Source organism: Schistocerca piceifrons, chromosome 3, assembly GCF_021461385.2.
Source record: "Schistocerca piceifrons isolate TAMUIC-IGC-003096 chromosome 3, iqSchPice1.1, whole genome shotgun sequence".
NCBI classification, from domain to species: Eukaryota; Metazoa; Arthropoda; class Insecta; order Orthoptera; family Acrididae; genus Schistocerca; species Schistocerca piceifrons.
The window spans coordinates 935,329,467-935,348,776 of NC_060140.1; the positions used below are offsets into that span (position 1 = coordinate 935,329,467).

At 43.9% G+C, this 19,310-nt stretch overlaps 1 protein-coding gene across 2 annotated transcripts in view; it reads right to left on the reverse strand.

The window, feature by feature from the left end:
* Positions 1-19,310, reverse strand: part of LOC124787852 (rho guanine nucleotide exchange factor 10) — a 426,981-nt gene that overhangs the window by 315,125 nt on the left and 92,546 nt on the right. The window lies entirely within an intron of this gene.

Sequence of the window (19,310 nt, forward strand, 5' to 3'; positions counted from 1 at the left end):
CGGGAAGCCGCGTCTGTAGAGTGTCGAGCGCGGGACACGGAACTTTTATGTTGTGTTGTGTGTAGCTCTGCATGTGAGAGGCATTGTTAGTATGGAAGTTGAAGTGTTGCTACAAGTGCTATTACAGTAAAGTGATAAAATAAGTAAATGATTCAGAGGAAAGTGCGTCAAGAAGTAATTTAAAAATGAGCTGTGCTGCTGATAACGTATTTATGTATCCTCTCGTTGCGTGTCGTACCGTACAGCATCGATCATCCGCGCCGTGTTCGGTCTCCCAGAGTGAACCGATGTGAATCAGTAGAAATTAGTCACCATAGAAGAGTGCAGTCAAGTGCCAGTGTCTTGTAGCGAGCGCGAGGACGTGCGTTCGGTCATCGCGTTTCCGCATCATCAACAATCAGCCGCGCCGCGACGGTTCCGCGCACGCTCGTACAAGTGAGAACTGAGAACTGAAAAATTAACTTTACGGACAGTGTTGTATCATTACTAGCGCCAAGGAGGACTATTACCAGAGGTCTGTATGTGTGACGAGCGTAAGAACTTTCGTTCGATCATTCGGCTTCCGCATCATCAACAATCACATGCGTCGTGTCGGTTACGCGTACGCTCGTCCGAGTGATATTCTGGACAGATAATCATCAAGAAAAAAGCCGCCCATTCTGTCGCAGTAAGTAAAAACGAAATTTACATCCATATCGACAGATAAGCTACAGTCATGGCGATCCGTTAGTGACCCATCTTTCTGCCATAGAGCCAGCACCCAGCATTATGCTACTACCAGTAATGATGTGACTTCCTGAAACCATCTGAAGATGAACCTGAAAAGGTTCGAAATCTGGTTCATGGAATAAAACATAATTATTCAAAAAAGTGATTGGTTGCAATTCTGTATAAGTTATTTACATTCAATAAACAGTCACGGTTCTAAAATATCCGTAATGGATAAGCATAATCAAGCATCAAGATTGTTGTTTGGGATAAACATTTACGATTTAGAGTGTAAACAGTGCAACCTGCGTTTTTCTCTTATCGTCTCGGAATATAGTTGTTCATACCAAATGTATCAAGTGAAAGTCCAAGTTCATGTAGGCAATGAACTGCTTGAACAAGTTGATAAATTTACTTATCTGGGCAGTAATATTACCAGGGATGGAAGGAGCAAGGCAGAAGTGAGAAGTAGAATTGCTCAAGCAAAGGCTGCTTTTAACAAGAAGAAAAACATATTAACATCTAAGAGCATCAGCCTTGAAATCAGGAAAAGATTTTTGAAATCATGTGTGTGGAGTGTGGCATGCTATGGGTGTGAAACATGGACTCTCGGGACAGAGGAAGACCAGAAGCTAAATTCTTTTGAAATGTGGTGCTATAGAAGCATGCTCAAAATAAAATGTATCGACAAGGTCACAAACGAAGTGGTTCTGGAAAGAGCAGGTGAGAAGAGAAGCTTCTGGAGTTTCACTGTTAAAAGAAGAGTGCAATTTACAGGCCATCTATTAAGACATAAAGGACTCCTGAACACAATCATAGAGGGATATGTCGAGGGAAAAAGACCAAGAGGAAGACCACGACTGAGGTACATGGATCAAATCGTGAAAGATGTGGGATGTAACACCTATAACGAAATGAAGAGAAAAGCTGAAAGACGCACAGAATGGAGACAAGCTGCCATTGCAGCTGTTGCAAACCAATCCTTGGATTGACCAATACAGAAGAAGAAGACCAAACGTAAGACAGTGTTGTGTTTTGACGTTGAGTTGCTCCCCCTAACCCGCTTGTATATTTCGATAGATAATTTCAGGCAAGCCAGCAGCAGTGTGGAACAGAACAGCACGACCGCCGCGGGATTACCAGGTACGTGGTGTGGGACAGGGCGCACGGTCAAGGAAAGCAGGAACGACAGCCAGTTTAAAGGTACCCCATCCATTTGTACTCCTGGGCGTGTCACTACGTTTGACTCACTGTACACTTTAACGTTGGGAGCAAATGGTACTCGTGCGTTGAAAATGTTTATTTTCACCGATCTAGTGGAAACCGCGACAGCACCCTCGGTATTTCCTTCGCAGAGGACGCCTGGCTCGGGTCCAGCAGCAGTGCGACTGGACAAAAGCGTGTGGCCAGCCCCTCCGGCAGGTGCGCGCCGCCATCTTGGCCCAGCGCACTGTCGTGTTTACGGGTCCTCGCCGGCACGCCTCCGTTTACAGTCGGCTCCGCCATTTGAATGCTCGTCTCCTCCGCTAATTAGCGGCCCTGAAGCGCGCGGCCATTAACCGCTAATTCCGCCGGCGGACAAACAACGCAGCGCTCTGCGCGGCCTCAAGAGTCACCTCGGGTACCCCACAGACTCAAAGGGCGAGGCACTGGTGTGTTCAACACGGGACGTCCCAGCTCTACCCCCAGCTGTTGTGCGGAGTATTGACTCCGGCAGTGTAGAAACTGGGACAGCAATTTCACATACAAGCGAATGTACAAACATACATATAAAGTTTAGTTAACACCTCGTAAAAATTGAAGGTGCGTAATTATTTTGTGTTCGTATGTTTGCGTGCAAGGGAAAGGCTTGTACCTTGAGAACGAGGCATGTATCTCGAGCCAATCTTGTATGTCTGGTCTTTACACTCCAACTTCAGTCTTCTTCATACCAAATGTTGCTTACTATAATGGAGTATAACCAGCATTTATTACAGGGGTCAGGAGCAATTACTTCAACTTCCTACGTATATCATTGTTTCTTTCCCTTAAAAGTACGTTTCTGTTCATGATATTATGTCAACTATATACCACAATTAAAATTAAATGGTTAATAATTACGACAGACTTTTGTCTTGATAACAATGCTGTACTTTCCCCACAATTTTTTTATTTCTTTTACGTTATCTCAACTATTTAATGAAGTGGAAGAAATTTTGTACCTCGAGCCAGTTGGTGATATAAATAATCGTTCTACCCTTAATATCCCTGAGTAAAATCGCATTACCTAATCAAAATACACACTAACTTCAAGTTTTCCTCTCCAGTTCAAATGTAAGACAAGATTGTGTGAAATCTTATGGGACTTACCTACTAAGGTCATCAGTCCCCTTTAGGCACGAGATCTGGTACTTTTCTCACGCTGCAAATACTAGTTCCTTAAACAGAGTTTGTCTAAACTCGTCTGCCACCGACGGACCGACTTCTGCTTGAAAACGTCGCGGGAGATCGTCTTTACCACTGACTTAAATTCGAACGATATCTAATGGGCTAATACGACTACAGAAAACAAATATTTACTTTTTCGTTTCAGGTATCTTATCTCCAGTTACATAATACACATTACCTTACGCTGAGACAACAGCTAGTGTAAAGCATGACACGGAAAACAAAGATACGCTTTACGCAGTTATTTGCAGTGCGGCAGAGACAGTGTGAACCGAAACAAGCATTAATTGAAATAAACACTGGAAGGACAAGATATTATTTTTCCCAACGTTGATGGAATGTGGGAGAACGAGCGATGTGGCTAGCGTGGAACACAGCTACAGAAATGGTGTGTGCGTAGACTCAGAAATGGCTCTGAGCACTATGCGACTTAACATCTGTGGTCATCAGTCCCCTAGAACTTCGAACTACTTAAACCTAACTAACGTAAGGACATCACACATATCCATGCCCGAGGCAGGATTCGAACCTGCGACCGTAGCAGTCGCGCGATTCCAGACTGAAGCGCCTAGAACCGCTCGACCACTGCGGCCGGCTGTGTGCGTAGGGGTCTTTTACGTGTTTCAGCGGTGTTACAGGGGAGCTTTTGGTAGGATGTTCGAATCAGAGTTGATCACTGTTTTGTTTTCCGCGTATCAGTATTGGAATTGCTTTGTGTACGAGTAAGAACACGAATCTCTCCTTCGTCTGTATTCCACGTTCAACTGTGGACTGCCCTCCGACTTGCTGGATGGAAGGTTACGGTCGCTAGTGAAAGGTTAAGGCCGCTAACACAATGGCCAACAAGTAGAATGGCGACAGCAGCACGCACTCCTTTTCCGTGTCATAACAACTTCTCGCGTACATGTATTGGGAGGGTAGTCGTACCTTCTACCTCTTTTAGAACACGGTGTCACCCCCCTTCTTCCACGCGAGCCGGTTGTGCCCTCCGCTTATGAGCCTTAACATCAAAAAGCGAGCCATCGCCCTGGGATATTTAAAAACTTACACCTGCACCGCCTCGTGTGTGGCACCTGCCGAGCAAAAGAAAGCCAGCCCCACAGTCCATTCATCGCACAGTAGGCCACTTTCGGAAAGTAGACCGTACTGGAGGGTCTAGCGCCGTGACTCACCTCACGGCTGCGGTTTGCGGCCACAGCCAGCGACGCACTCGCTCATTGGGTGCGTGCTCCCTTCAGCACAGTCATCTGTGTTTCAATGGAAAACGGCGACAGCGCCACGCGCCGAATGCTGCGATATCAGTCTAACATCCTGTCTACAAGCTTGTTACAGACGAGAGGCAATCTACAATTGAACAATGATAACAATGATGATGACGACGACGACGACGACACAAACTAACTCGAACGTTCAGTCTACAAAGCAACTAACCGACTGATTTTGGAGGAACCAAGGAAAATCCAAAACAGGACGGCCAATCGGAGGATTGAAGCAAAGTTCATCCGAATGCTAATCCAAAGAAAAAGGAGAGAGAGAGAGAGAGAGAGAGAGAGAGAGAGAGAGAGAGAGAGAGAGAGAGAGAGAGAGGGGGGGGGGGGGCTGCGGGGGTGGGGGGGGAGAGCGAGCGAGTTGCTAACCTACTCTGTGATTATTCCGTACGCCAGAGGTCGGTGTCTTGAGGAATGTGATTTTCTTCAGCCAGCAGGTGAATGGGCCGATCTTTTCCTAACCCTCTGAAATGACATCCGCAACTGAGCATTATAGCAGAGGTTGAAAATACAGCTTCAGTTGTAAATTATTTTTACACGGTCGGGCGCTGTGTGCTGTTTATGAGCGCAGACTCCCTGCTCTGCGCTCATAGGCACCACACCGCGCCCGGTACACACGGCGCTCGGGGACCACAGCACAGCTACGACACCTGAGGATGGGCTTATAACAGTCCGAAACCGGTCGTGTAAAAATAAGGTAATTTACAACTGAAGCGGTATTTTCAACCTCTCTCTCTGAAATGTATTGTGGCCGGAGCCTGTACGGCTGGCTTAAAGCCTCAGGACTTTCCGTGATGACAGGGGCTTACCAACCCCTGCTGTAAGGAAGAAACTTCTGAAAGTCATGCCTGGAACAGCGCCTTACAGGAAGGGAAATTAGTGTTAACAGGGTATGGCCAACTGAACTGCCCAAGTTCTGCTCTGCAGTGTAATTGGCTGGAAGCTCTGAATATTAAAATAATTTCGAGGGCAGGTTACCGAGCTTGCGAAATCCGGAATCAGCACCAGCTCATTTTATATGTGTAACAGTGTTTCCATATTTTTTTTTACAGACGAATGGAAAAACTGGTAAAAGCCGACCTCGGGGAAGATCTGTTGGCAATCCGTAGAAATGTTGGAACACGTGATGCAATACTCACCCTGCGACTTATCTTAGGAGACAGATTAAGGGAAGGTAAACGTACTTTTCTATCATTTGTAGAGTTAGAGAAAGCTTTTGACAATGTTGACTGGAATACTCTCTTTCAAATTCTGAAGGTGGCAGGCGTCAAACACAGGGAGCGAAAGGCTATTTACAATTTGTACAGCAAACAGATGGCAGTTATTATAAGAGTCGGGGGGGCACGAAAGGGAAGCAATGGTTGGGAAGGGAGTAAGACAGGGTTGTAGCCTCTCCCCGATGCTATTTAATCTGTATATTGAGCAAGCAGTAAAAGAAACAAAAGAAAAATTCGGAGTAGGAATTAAAAACTTTGAGGTTTGCCGATGACATCGTAATTCAGTCAAAGACAGCAAAGGACCTGGAAGAGCAGCTGATCGGAATGGACAGTGTCTTGAAAGGAGGATATAAGATGAACAACAACAAAAGCAAAACGAGGATAATGGAATGTAACGGTAGTTGAATTAAATATGGTGATGCAGAGGGAATTAGGTTAGGGAATGAGACATTTAAAGTAGTAGCTGAGTTTTGCTATTTGGGGAGCAAAATAACCGATGATGGTCGAAGTAGAGAGGACTTAAAATGTAGACTGCCTACGGCAAGGAAAGCATTTCTGAAGAGAAATTTTTTAACATCGAGTATAGATTTAAGTGTCAGGAAGTCGTTTCTGAAAGCTTTTGTATGGAGTGTAGCCATGTATGGAAGTGAAACGTGGACGATAAATAGTTTAGACAAGGATAGAATAGAAGCTTTCGAAATGTGGTGCTACAGAAGAATGCTGAAGATTAGATGGGTAGATCACGTAACTAATGAGGAGGTATTGAATAGAATTGGGGAGAAGAGGAGCTTGTGGCACAACTTGACTAGAAGAAGGGATCGGTTGGTAGGACATGTTCTGAGGCATCAAGGGATCACCAATTTAGTATTGCAGGGCAGCGTGGAGGGTAAAAATCGTAGAGGGAGACCAAGAGATGAATACACTAAGCAGACTCAGAAGGATGTAGGCTGCAGTAGGTACTGGGAGATGAAGAAGCTTGTACAAGATAGAGTAGCATGGAAAGCTGCATTCAACCAGTCTCTGGACTGAAGACCACAACAACAACAACAACAACAACAACAACAAAAACAACATATTTTTCGTGATCAACGAAGTATCTTTACAAATTCGGGATGAGTACAAAAATCGGAAGAGCGTTCCCACACATGGGCGTGCATTTCTGTCTCGTCGTTTTCCGTTTTTTTATGCGACTATTGCTTTTAGTGAGCGTGCAAGTAGGCAATGTCAACAGGTACCTTATATCAGGGTGTGGTGTCGTTAGCTAACTGGAGCTAGTGTTTAGCGAACGAGGCAGACGTTGCAATGTTCAATTGAAGCCAATGAATTATATTTCTTACTGTGAAAATTTTAGTATGGTGTTTTCGTGTGATTTTTTCCCTTACAGACTTCGAACTGTTTTCGAGTTTTGTGGCGGTTGAGATTAACAGCGTATGTTGCCAGGCGCTAGCTGGAGAAAGTGTACCAACAGTTAACGGTGTATATATTCCAGCCCAGTAGTCGGATCTCGGAATCTCCCTCAGCGTAGTCAAGGGCTCGTAATTATTGACTCGAGTCAAAGCGAAGCTGGAGAGCCTTATTTAAACGAAGTGGATGCTCTAACACTGCACAGGATTAATCCGGGTCGGTCGATAAAGGCTTTCGGTGAAATCTACGGTGTATTATGTCGCGTAATCTGTCACCCGCAGAGCTAATAGCAAAAAATAGGTGGATTCTGGTCGTGGGTGTGAATCTGGCTACAGAAGCTCCGAAATACGGCCTTGATGTGTAGAGTGTTGCCTAAGAAATCCCTTGAAGGGAACACATAAATGTTGTGAAACTTTCAAAACCCGGAAAGCGAGATATCAGATGTAAGTGTAACGGGGGTCCAAGGCGGAAATGTTGGGATAAAATCTACCGAAACAGCGCACTTTTAGGGTAAATTGAGTCAAACTCTACTGTTGCAACAATCTGCAGCCTTATTTACTAGTTCGCTTAACAATAACTGCGAGTATTTGTGTGTGTTGTGTCACCACTCTGTTATTTGAGCTGTACTGCCAACGGAGAAGTGGTCGCTCACATGCAGTACGTATGATTCAACATGATTTCTCCGCGCGCTTACTTCCTGACACGTCCATTCACGACGCACGCCGCCCACGGAGTATGCGAGAGATTTCCTCGCCCGGTGATTCACTCGCAACGGCAGTCCAGCAGCTACAAAAGCTAACCTTTGCACTCGCGTACAACCCACCACGATTACCAGTCGGAAATGCATTTCAAAGCCTACATTAATAAAGGCAAAGCTGATACCTTGTTATAGCGCGTTGTGGCTTCACGAATTACTATGTTGCTCTTATTCGTCTAATCAGATAGTCTTTTTTTGTATTACTATATGTCAAATATAATATATATTTAATCCTTTACAGCTCAACGATAAATAAGAAAGTCCTGCTCGCAACTTTTCCCCCTCCCCCTAAACATAACACGTTTCAATAAGCATCGCGTGTGTATTTGAAATTTTAGTTAGGCATTCGGAAAAAAAAACTGGGTAGTAAAATCTCGCGTACAAGGCATATAAATTCCTACGTACTAATATGCCACAACAGCACTTCCATGCTAAAGAAGATAAAGTTAAACAAGGCACATTCTGTACTCTTTTACATATGATGACATCATTAATTCCGCATTGTTTTACATCTAAAAGACTTACATGACAAACTGCTATCGCGTACACCTAAATTTATGTGGTAATGGATTTTATTTACAACGTCCACAGTTCATTGTAAAGTTATTTATTTCACTTTTTCTGTACACAGAGCTAATTATGTCATATATTCTGCTTAGATTTTGATTATGGTTCCCATTCGACAGATTTTGCCAGTGGCTTTTGAGCTTTCTACAGTTGTTTATTTTTATGGCTGTAAGTACTTTCTTGTATGTATTCATATGTTAATTTCACGTTATCTTTAATTCATGGATGACTCACAACCTCTGCTTGCAACACAGAAACTATAAAATTCTTGACACTCATCTCATCTAAGGCAAATAAAAGTAGTGATGAACACGTTCTTATTTATCGTTAGTGCAGAATAAGACAAGTTACCATCCCCACCCCCTGCAAGGAATTTTTATTTTATAATTTTATCAGGTTTCATTTAAGGTACTGCAATGCTTACAAACTGCACAGGGTGGTTGTAAATAAACTTCCGCAATTTGAGTGGGCCCCCAGGACAAACGAGAGATCGTAGGACAATGAAACTTTGAGGAAACATCTGTAAGGACAAGTGTAAGAGAAATAACGATTAAACCACTGATAGAAACACAATTTCATTTCCATACGAGGGGGTAACATTTGTCAATTGCGTACCGCGTTTACCTTCTAGGTCACAAACATTGCCCAATGTGACGACCATCTACATCCGCAACAGCCTGGAACCACGCTAGAGATTTCTGAAACTGCTGCCCGAAACATCTCACGTGGGATGTTTGCTACCTACCAAGCTATGCCTCCACCGTATGTCAGTGTAGCCCCACAGCCAGAAATGACATGGGTTCAAATCTGGTGGTCACGCAGTTTGGAATGATCGGCCAGTGATTCGGTTTTCTCCAAATCCAGTGTAACAGTGAATTCACGAACAGTGTGGGGTGTTGGTCCTTGGGGTCCGAGCTCCTCAAAGAAAAATGGGCCAATCATGAAGTGTGCCCTGAATCCATATCACATTGTCGCATTCACTATGCATGGGAACTTAATGAAAGTTCGGTGGCGGTGACGATCCCCAACTGTGACAATTGCGAGTATTCACTGCCCCAGTTCTGCAAACTGTTCCAAGGCCGCATGTCATGAACTTCAACCCTTGTAAGGAACATAAGAGCAGTCTACTCGAATGTTTGCGTCAAGTGGTAAAAGTTGGTAAGTGTTCAGATACCATTTCACAATTGTTTGCAGCACTTTTTGAAGTGGATCACGGAATGTTCAGCAGCTTGGAAATCGCACACTGCGTCCAGCACTATCAGCCATGGCAACAGTAGCTTCAACTATTTGTGGCGCAGTTGGCCGTCGGCCTCTACCAGTACCAATCCTCAATTCGACAGTTAATTCGAACTTCGAAATCACTTTCATCAACCCCGATGCAGAAAGGGGACCTCTCCGCATTCCTTTAATGCGTCGATACTCCGCCAACCACCTCATGGTGTTACCACTGACACATCCCCTCATTCTTGTTCCAGTCGCCGAATGGTCCGTGGGAAGAACGATTGCTGATAAGCGTCCGTGTGAACTCCAATATATCTATTTTCATGGGCTTTCCGCGACACGTACGTAGGAGGAAGCAACACAATGGTTGACTCTTCCAGGAATGTACACTCTAGGAATTTTAACAGTAAACCATACCGTGATGCACAAAGCCTCTGTTTTAGCGTTTGCCACTGGTGTTGGATGACCGTCTCCGTGACACTTTCACGTTTACTAAATGAACCTGTGACAAAGAGTTCAGTCCAATCTGCCGGTCCCCGATTGACAAGCAATAGTCATTGAAACGAGTAACGGGAGTTTTGTGCACTACCTCATTTTTAGGTGGATTACATTTCCTGAGGTTTCTTCCGCTGCATCTCAGTTCTACCGTTCCTGCAATTTGCTTTGTTTGTTCGTTCGTTCCACTTTAAAATCCCACCGTACTCATACTCCCAGACATGAGACGACTAACAGCTTTTGTTCTACAATCGTTTATTCATACAATAACTGCATTTCTCCATAATTTTTACCACTGTGACTTCTCTGTATGCTGCATTATCCAGAAACAGCCTCATGAAGCAGCCGATATTTTCCACTAAGTATTGCATGTACGTGGAAACACTTTCAAGGGGCGGGAGAATTAATGTTCTGCCAACACCGAGGACAATTGACGCTACGTCCTAGCTCTTTTTGGAAAGAACAAAAGAAGGCATAGACAGTGCTCGCTGTTTGGGGTAAATTAGTGAAACCGTGGGAAGTACAACTCATGACATACCAGTTGGAGCCGGCCGCTGTGGACGAGCGGTTCTAGGCGGTTCAGTCCGGAACGACGCGGCTGCTACGGTCGCAGGTTCGAATCCTGCCTTGGGCATGGATGTGTGTGATGACCTTAGGTTAGTTGAGTTTAAGTAGTTCTAAGTCTAGGGGCCTGATGACCTCTAAGTCCCATAGTTCTTAGAGCCATTTGAACCATTTGATTTCCTGTTGGAATTTGAACCTCTAGATCTCCGGCTTATCAACTGCGCGCTCTCTCGGTATCGCGGAGAAACTGATTACTGATCGAGGTAAGAGTTTATGGAACAGGGAACACAATATGAATATCCTATCGAAACAACAGGTGGAAAGCTGGCCCGGACGGAATGAAATTCGGACGAGTAAAATCCGGTGATGACAACTCTTACTTCTTCACCACAAAATGGTTTTCGCTGCAACTGCAGATTGAGCCTGACTGGTGAAAGTAATTTCGTTCAGACTGCCAGACACCTGAACTTTCCTGCAAGGAAGAGGGAAGGAGAGAGACAGAGAATGGGTACCACAGCTATCGGGCAACAGGCAGCCACTTCCGCCAGCGTCAGCGACCCGAGTCACGAACTTCCCAGTCCCACAGTCCGTGTCGTGATCTGGCGTCGCATTCCTCCTTCGGTCAACGAGCTGTGAACGGTTTTAACGGCTGTTACTTTCGGTTCTTTCACTTACTAACGCATGTTACTCCAGCATAGCTACTACTTTCCACAAAGAGTTCATCGCTCTGCAGCGAAGTGTATGCTAATATGACATTACATTTCCTGGCAGATTAAAATTGGCTTCCGGGCTGGGAATCGAACCCTGGACCTTTGCCTTTCGCAATTAAGTGTTCTAACTACGCGTCCTTAAAGCTTTGCTGCCGCCAGTAACTGATCTACCTTCTAAACTTCACACGAGATCTCCTGTGAAACTTGCTGAACTAGCAGTCCTGGAAGAAAGGATGCTGCGAAGAGATGGATTAGCCACAGCCTGGGGCATGTTTCCAGTATGGAGATGAAGTACTGGTAGAGGTAAACTGAGAGGATGGATCGTGAACCGTGCCCTGGCAGCTCAGTTCTTTATCACTTCCCGCGAAAGGCAAATGTTCCGGGTTGGAGTCCCGACTGGCACACAGTTTTAAACTCACAGGAAGTTTCGTTTTACACTCAAGAGCCAAAGAAAGTGGTACACCTGTCTAATATCGTGTAGGGCCTCCGCGAACCAGCAGAAGTGCCGTAAGACTTGGCATGGAGTCGACTAATGACTGAAGTAGCGCTGGAGAGAAGTGACACCATAAATCCTGCAGGGCTGTCCATAAATCCGTTAAGAGTGCGAGGACGCGGAGATCTCTCCTGGCCAGCACATTGCAAGGCATCCGAGACATGCTCAATAATGTTCATTTCTGGAGAATTTGGTGGCCAGCGGAAGTGTTTAAACTCAGAAGAATGTTCCTGGAGCCCCTCTGCACCAATTCTGGACGTGTGAGTTTTCGCATTGTCGTGCTGGAATTGCCCAAGTCCGTCGGATTGCACAATGGACATGAAGGGGTGCATCTAATCAGACGGGATGCTTACGTACGTGTCACCTGTCAAGAGACGTTTCACTCCAACTGCACACGTTCCACCAGCTTGAGCAGTCCCCTGCTGACATGTAGGGTCGAAAGATTCATGAGGTTGTCTTGCTCGATACAATTTGAAACGAGACTCGTCCAACCAGGTGACATGTATCCAGTCATCAACAGTCCAATGTCGGTGTTGACGGGCCTAGGCGAGGCATAAAGCTTTGTGTCGCGGAGTCATCAAGGATACACGAGTGGGCCTCCGGCTCCGAAAGCCGATATCGATGATGTCTCGTTGAATGGTTCGCAAGCTGACACTTGTTGATGGCCCAGCGTTGAAATCTGGAACAGTCTGCGGACGGGTTGCACCTCTGTAACGTTCACCTATTCTCTTCAGCTCCCGTTTTTGCAGGATCTTTTTCCGGTCGCAGCGATGTCGGAGAGTTGATTTAATCTGATTCTTGATACTCACGGTACACTCGTGAAATGCTCGTACGGGAAAATCCCTGCTTCATCGGTACCTCGGAGACACTGTTTGCCATCGCTCCTGCGCCGACTATAATATCACGTTCCAACTTAACTCAAATCTTAATAACCTGCCATTGTAACAGCAGTAACCGATCTAACTACTGCGCCAGACACTTCTTGTCAGCGGCGTATTCAGCCTGTTTACAAGTCTCTGTATTTGAATACGCATGCCTATACTAGTATCTTTGACGCTTTAGTGTACCACTTCCCATTCACCCTCTGAAATTTTTCTCGTAAAACAGCTATGATGTGTTCCTACGACTCATTTCGGTCCGACGATCAGTAACTGACAATCTATATCACGAAGGTATTGATCTTGTACCCATTCATATTGCGGAAAACTGTTTCGTTACGAAGTTACGCTTCACCAGAAGACTATCGCATAATATATTTCTTGGTTTAGTTAGTTTAACTTACAATATCATCTGAAGAGTTTCTGTGAGAATGCATTGTGCACTTACAATACTGAGTGTTTGATCTTTACATTCATAGAATCTACCGTATATTCATAGGAAGATTAACAGCATCTCATTTCAGAACAAATTATTCTATTGTACTTCTGCTATTGCTAAGACTGCACGTTGTACGCTATATACAACAAACCTCAATAAATACATAAAAATTTCCTGGGTGTCCTAGGTCTTTTCATATTGAAATCACTGGAGAATGCCGAGAAATGGATGATGACTGGTGATATAATACGGGACTAGATCGCATGCCCTCTCGTAAGGAACGATATTTGCTAATGAAGTATTTTCAGTAACACAATTTGATGTGCGAAGAAATTTAGTTTTTCATTTAAAATCCAGACAGACTTGGATGAAATAATTAAACTAATAGAAATATGTTTATAAGTACGTATGTACTGAGTTACATAGTAGTTACGAAACGTCACTGAAAAAGTGTCGTCTGCTGCTATTTTGGGCTCATATCGATATTATAACGTCAGAACGTCCCACTAATTACCTGACGTTATCTCCGCCTTCCCATTTTGTCACAACGAGCGACTTCCTCATAACATTATACACAGTCCCCCTTATTTAGGTAATATAAATTCTGATGAAGACTCCCTTAGTTTAGGAATCGAAACCATGGTCAATTCGACTATAAAATCCATTGCAACCAGTGAGCTGTCTTTAAAAAAAAATAAAAAAAACGAAAAATTAACTCTGGATATTTTCAACAACATTTGTTTTCATACGCGTGTAATAAACACCCCATGAAGAGGAAAAAAAAAAAAACACGATCTAAACGTGTAGTAATGTATTTGGTCAGAAACAAATTCATTCGTTAGAGATTGGTGGCAGTCAGAAACAAATTAATTCGTTAGTCACGGTATTAGTACTTGACCACAGCCAGCTTCACGTCTACGACGAAGTCACTAGGGACAACAAGCTCGGGTACGGTGGGGGCAGGAAATCAACAGCGACAATTTCAGAGGGTAACATCACGATATTCGCCTTTTGCGATTATCGAAAAGACAGGCAATTATAAATTTGATCAGATGGAGGTCTGATTCGGTCCTACTGAAGGGAATTCCAGTGTCTTAGAACAGTTCTACTACGCTGAAGGCAACGCACAAGCACTCACGAAGTTCCTATCTTTTTTTCATTTTTTTTTTTTATTGTGGGGTCAGAGTAAATCTTCGCCCTTCACAAAAGAAGACGAAGTAAATATTCCAGAATTAGAATCGAGAACAGCTGCGAACATGAGTAACTTAGAAGTAAAGTAAATATCCTCGGAGTAGTGAAGCAACTTAAAACACTTAATAAAAGTAAGTCTTCTCGTCCAGACTGTGTATCAATTAGTTTCCTTTCGGAGTATGCTGACGCATTAGCTCCATACTTAACAATCATATACAACAGTTCGCTCGACGAAAGATCCGTACCCAAAGACTGGAAAGTTGCACCGGTCACACCAATATTCAAGAAAGGTAGTAGGAGTAATCCACTAAATTACAGGCGCATATCGTTAACGTCGATATGCAGCAGGATTTATGAACATATATTGTGTTCCAACATTATGAATTGCCTCGAAGAAAACTGTCTATTGACACACAGTCAACATGGGTCTAGAAAAGATCGTTCCTGTGAAACACAACTAGACCTTTATTCACTTGAAGTGTTGAGTGCTACTGACAAGGAATTTCAGATCGATTCCGTATTTCTGGATTTCCGGAAGGCTTTTGACACTGTAGCACACAAGCTGCTCGTAGCGAAATTGCGGAATATCGTCTCAGTTATGTGAATGGAATTGTGATTTCCTGTCAGAGGTCACAGTTCGTAGTAATTGACGGAAAGTCATCGAGTAAAACAGAAGTGATTTCTGGCGTTCCCCAAGGTAGTGTTATAGGCCCTTTGCCGTTCCTTATCCATATAAACGATTTTGGAGACAATCTACGGTTGTTTGCAGATGACGCTGTCGTTTATCGAATAATAAAGTCATCAGAAGACCAAAACAAAGTGCAAAACGATTAAGAAAAGATATCTGAATGGTGCTAAATGTGGCAGTTGACGCTAAATAACGAAAAGTGTGAGGTCACCCACCCGAGTGCTAAAAGGAACTCAAACTTCGGTTAGACGATAAATCAGTCTAATCTAAAAGCCGTAAATTCAACTAAATGCCTACTTATTACAATTACGAACAACTTAAATTGGAAGGAACACACAGAAAATGTTGTGGGGAAGGCTAACCAAAGACTGCGTTTTATTGGCAGGACACTTGGAAAATGTAACACACCTACTAAGGAGACTGCATACACTATGCTTGTCCGTCCACTTTTAGAATACTATTGCGTGGTGTGGGATCCTTACCAGGTAGGACTGACGGAGTACACCGAAAAACTTCAAAGAAGGGCACCACGTTTTGTATTGTCGCGAAATACGGGAGAGAGTGTCACAGAAATGATACAGGATTTTGGCTGGCAATCATTAAAAGAAAGTCGTTTTTCGTTGCGACGGAATCTTCTCACGAAATTCCAACTACCAACTTTCTCCTCCGAATGCGAATATACCTTGTTGACACCGACCTACATAGGGAGGAACGATCGCCAAGATAAAATAAGGGAAATCAGAGCTCGTACGGAAAGATACAGGTGTTCATTTTTTCCGCGCGCTGTAGGAGATTGGAATAAGAGAGGATTGTGAAGGTGGTTCGATGAACCCTCTGCCACGCACTTAAATGTGATTTGCAGAGTATCGGCCGGCCGAAGTGGCCGTGCGGTTAAAGGCGCTGCAGTCTGGAACCGCAAGACCGCTACGGTCGCAGGTTCGAATCCTGCCTCGGGCATGGATGTTTGTGATGTCCTTAGGTTAGTTAGGTTTAACTAGTTCTAAGTTCTAGGGGAATAATGACCTCAGCAGTTGAGTCCCATAGTGCTCAGAGCCATTTGAACCATTTGCAGAGTATCCATGTAGATGTAGATGATACGCAATGGAAATCCCAATAAGAAAAGCTGCTTCTGGAAGAGTTCTACACCAACAGAAGAAGCTTAGCGTAGCGAAACTGTTACACAGCGGAGTCGCGGGAACTCAACGCACAAACAAAACGCGGCCTCATAATGCAGTGGCGACAATCTCGTCCGCTTCCCTGAGAGGAGGGCTGCGTGGGAGCGCCAGGTGGTGGTGTAGCGGCTTGTGGCGGCCGCTGTACGCCGCCCTCCACGCATTATTTCTCTTCCGGCCGCCGGCCTTCACCCAGTCCTCCCCCCTGCCTGCTTAATGTGGAAGTCTGGTTACGTAACGCCACGCCGCGCTCACTGCCGCTTCTGCAATCCGGCTCGGCTGGGGCGCGACAGCAACAGACTGTACCGACTTCGAACGGCAACGATAGTCTGCGGGCACCTCAGGAAAATGGCTATACAACGCCGGAAACCAATCACTCCAATATTTTAAAAGATATCTGTTAAACCGGTACAGTTTACTTCTTAATAAGCTAGAATATACTAGCGCCTCCCCACCCCCACCCCCTCAGGTATCTTGGTTGTTGTGACACTGGTTGATCTATCGCGTAGCCACAGGTCTAGGTTAGATTACAACATAACATTCTGGTTGCGAGTACATGGATGCAATGAATGTCAATGTAAAATAAAGAATGTATTAAGAAATTTATCTGTAGCGTAGCCTAATGTCTACGTTCGGGATATATTTAACGCACTTTTTCTTATGAAACTAAACGATTAAGGTAAATTCAGGAAAACCAGCAGCAGACAGTAGACACACCTCTCAGAAAAACTTTGTGACATATTCTACGGAATCAATATGCATCAGACTTTCAGGGATGACGGTCTGGAAATGACCGGTTCGGAAGTTTATAAGCGAAAATCGTTTAAATACCTCTTTTACGGCAAGCTCTTTGCTTCCCATGTTTTGGGGGGATCAAAACAAGAAACAATTGCCTATTAAATGTGGGCCCTAAAATGCATACCTTCAGGGCTACAAGCACTTGTTCAGCAGAAGAGAGGTGTTTCACAGTAACGAAGATGAACAAGTGCTCATAGCTTTTAATGAATTCATTTTAAAGCCCATGTTTTCGTACAGTTTTTGTTCTTGTTTAGGTCCATACTACTTCCCCCCAAAATATGGAACGCAAAGAGCTTGCACCAGAAGGGGTTCACTGTCGGAGGTTATCTGAATGCTTTTCGTTTGTAATTTTCGATTGAGTCGTTTCCGGACCACCATTCCTGGAAGTTTGTAATATCATCAATGAATCACCCTGCACATCATATATGTTGTTGTTGTTGTGGTCTTCAGTCCTAAGACTGGTTTGATGCAGCTCTCCATGCTACTCTATCCTGTGCAAGCTTTTTCATCTCCCAGTACCTACTGCAACCTACATCCTTCTGAATCTGCTTAGTGTATTCATCTCTTGGTCTCCCTCTACGATTTTTACCCTCCACGCTGCCCTCCAATACTAAATTGGTGATCCCTTGATGCCTCAGAACATGTCCTACCAACCGATCCCTTCTTCTGGTCAAGTTGTGCCACAAACTTCTCTTCTCCCCAATCCTATTCAATACTTCCTCATTAGTTATGTGATCTACCCATCTAATCTTCAGCATTCTTCTGTAGCACCACATTTCAAAAGCTTCTATTCTCTTCTTGTCCAAACTATTTATCGTCCATGTTTCACTTCCATACATGGCTACACTCCATACGAATACTTTCAGAAATGACTTCCTGACACTTAAATCAATACTGGATGTTAACAAATTTCTCTTCTTCAGAAACGCTTTCCTTGCCATTGCCAGCCTACATTTTATATCCTCTCTACTTCGACCATTATCAGTTATTTTGCTCCCCAAATAGCAAAACTCCTTTACTACTTTAAGTGTCTCATTTCCTAATCTAATTCCCTCAGCATCACCCGACTTAATTAGGCTACATTCCATTATCCTTGTTTTGCTTTTGTTGATGTTCATCTTATATCCTCCTTTCAAGACACTGTCCATTCCATTCAACTGCTCTTCCAAGTCCTTTGCTGTCTCGGACAGAATTACAATGTCATCGGCGAACCTCAAAGTTTTTATTTCTTCTCCATGAATTTTAATACCTACTCCGAATTTTTCTTTTGTTTCCTTTACTGCTTGCTCAATATACAGATTGAATAACATCGGGGAGAGGCTACAACCCTGTCTCACTCCCTTCCCAACCACTGCATAAGCCACGAAAAATACAACAGGAAGAGGAGGATGGAGGGACTGTAGAAAAGACAGACTGCGACTTGCAACACGCTGCCTACAGCGTAACTATTCTAAAAATCTGGAAGAGATCTTAATTTGGAGTGAAAGACGGAAATAGGGGAGGGGGGGGCGGAAGTGACACACAGAAATCTTAACCCTAAATACACTGGAAACTACGCCAACAACAGAATCCGACGACCCAAACTAGACGAAGTAAACCTACACACAGAGCGAATATTCATAAAACTAACTGTAAACGGGCAAAAACGGTACATCCTAACAAATTTGTCAAAACGTGAAGTCCAAACTGATTGTTACGCACAAAACAGCAAACAACAATACACACATGCCTTCATTTACTGCCATCACAACACAAACAACGAATTGTTTATTTGAGGAAATTTGAAGAAAAGATTGGTGAGTACTAAAAGAAATTGCAGATTGGAGTCCAGTTTACACAACATATGTGAAGTCAAATTGCTGCACTTCGTAGCATGAAGGAGGAAAAAATGTTGTATTTTTCCCCTTCTGCCTCATCATCGCAGTGCTTACGGAAAAAGGTGAAAGGGGGGTAGGGAGCGAGGAGAAAGAGTACAAACGTGAAAACTAATGTCTATCCCCAGACTGAAAGAGCTGAATGACAAATACGTGACAAGTAAGAATTGTCAACATTAAATACGATTATTCACACCATGTATTCAGGCAAATGAAATGTAAAAACACTGCAATGAAGAATTTCCCAAAGAAAGACCATACAGCCTTTTTTCGGGCGTTACTGAACGTAAAGCAGTACACAGTGTGTGTCTGATAAAATCTCGGGTAAAGGATAGAGTCCTAACACAGATTATCGTGGAAAATGATAATGGTTCACAGATAACTCATCTGTGAACCAAATCAGCTATTACGATGACATCAATTAAGAGCTCAAGGAACA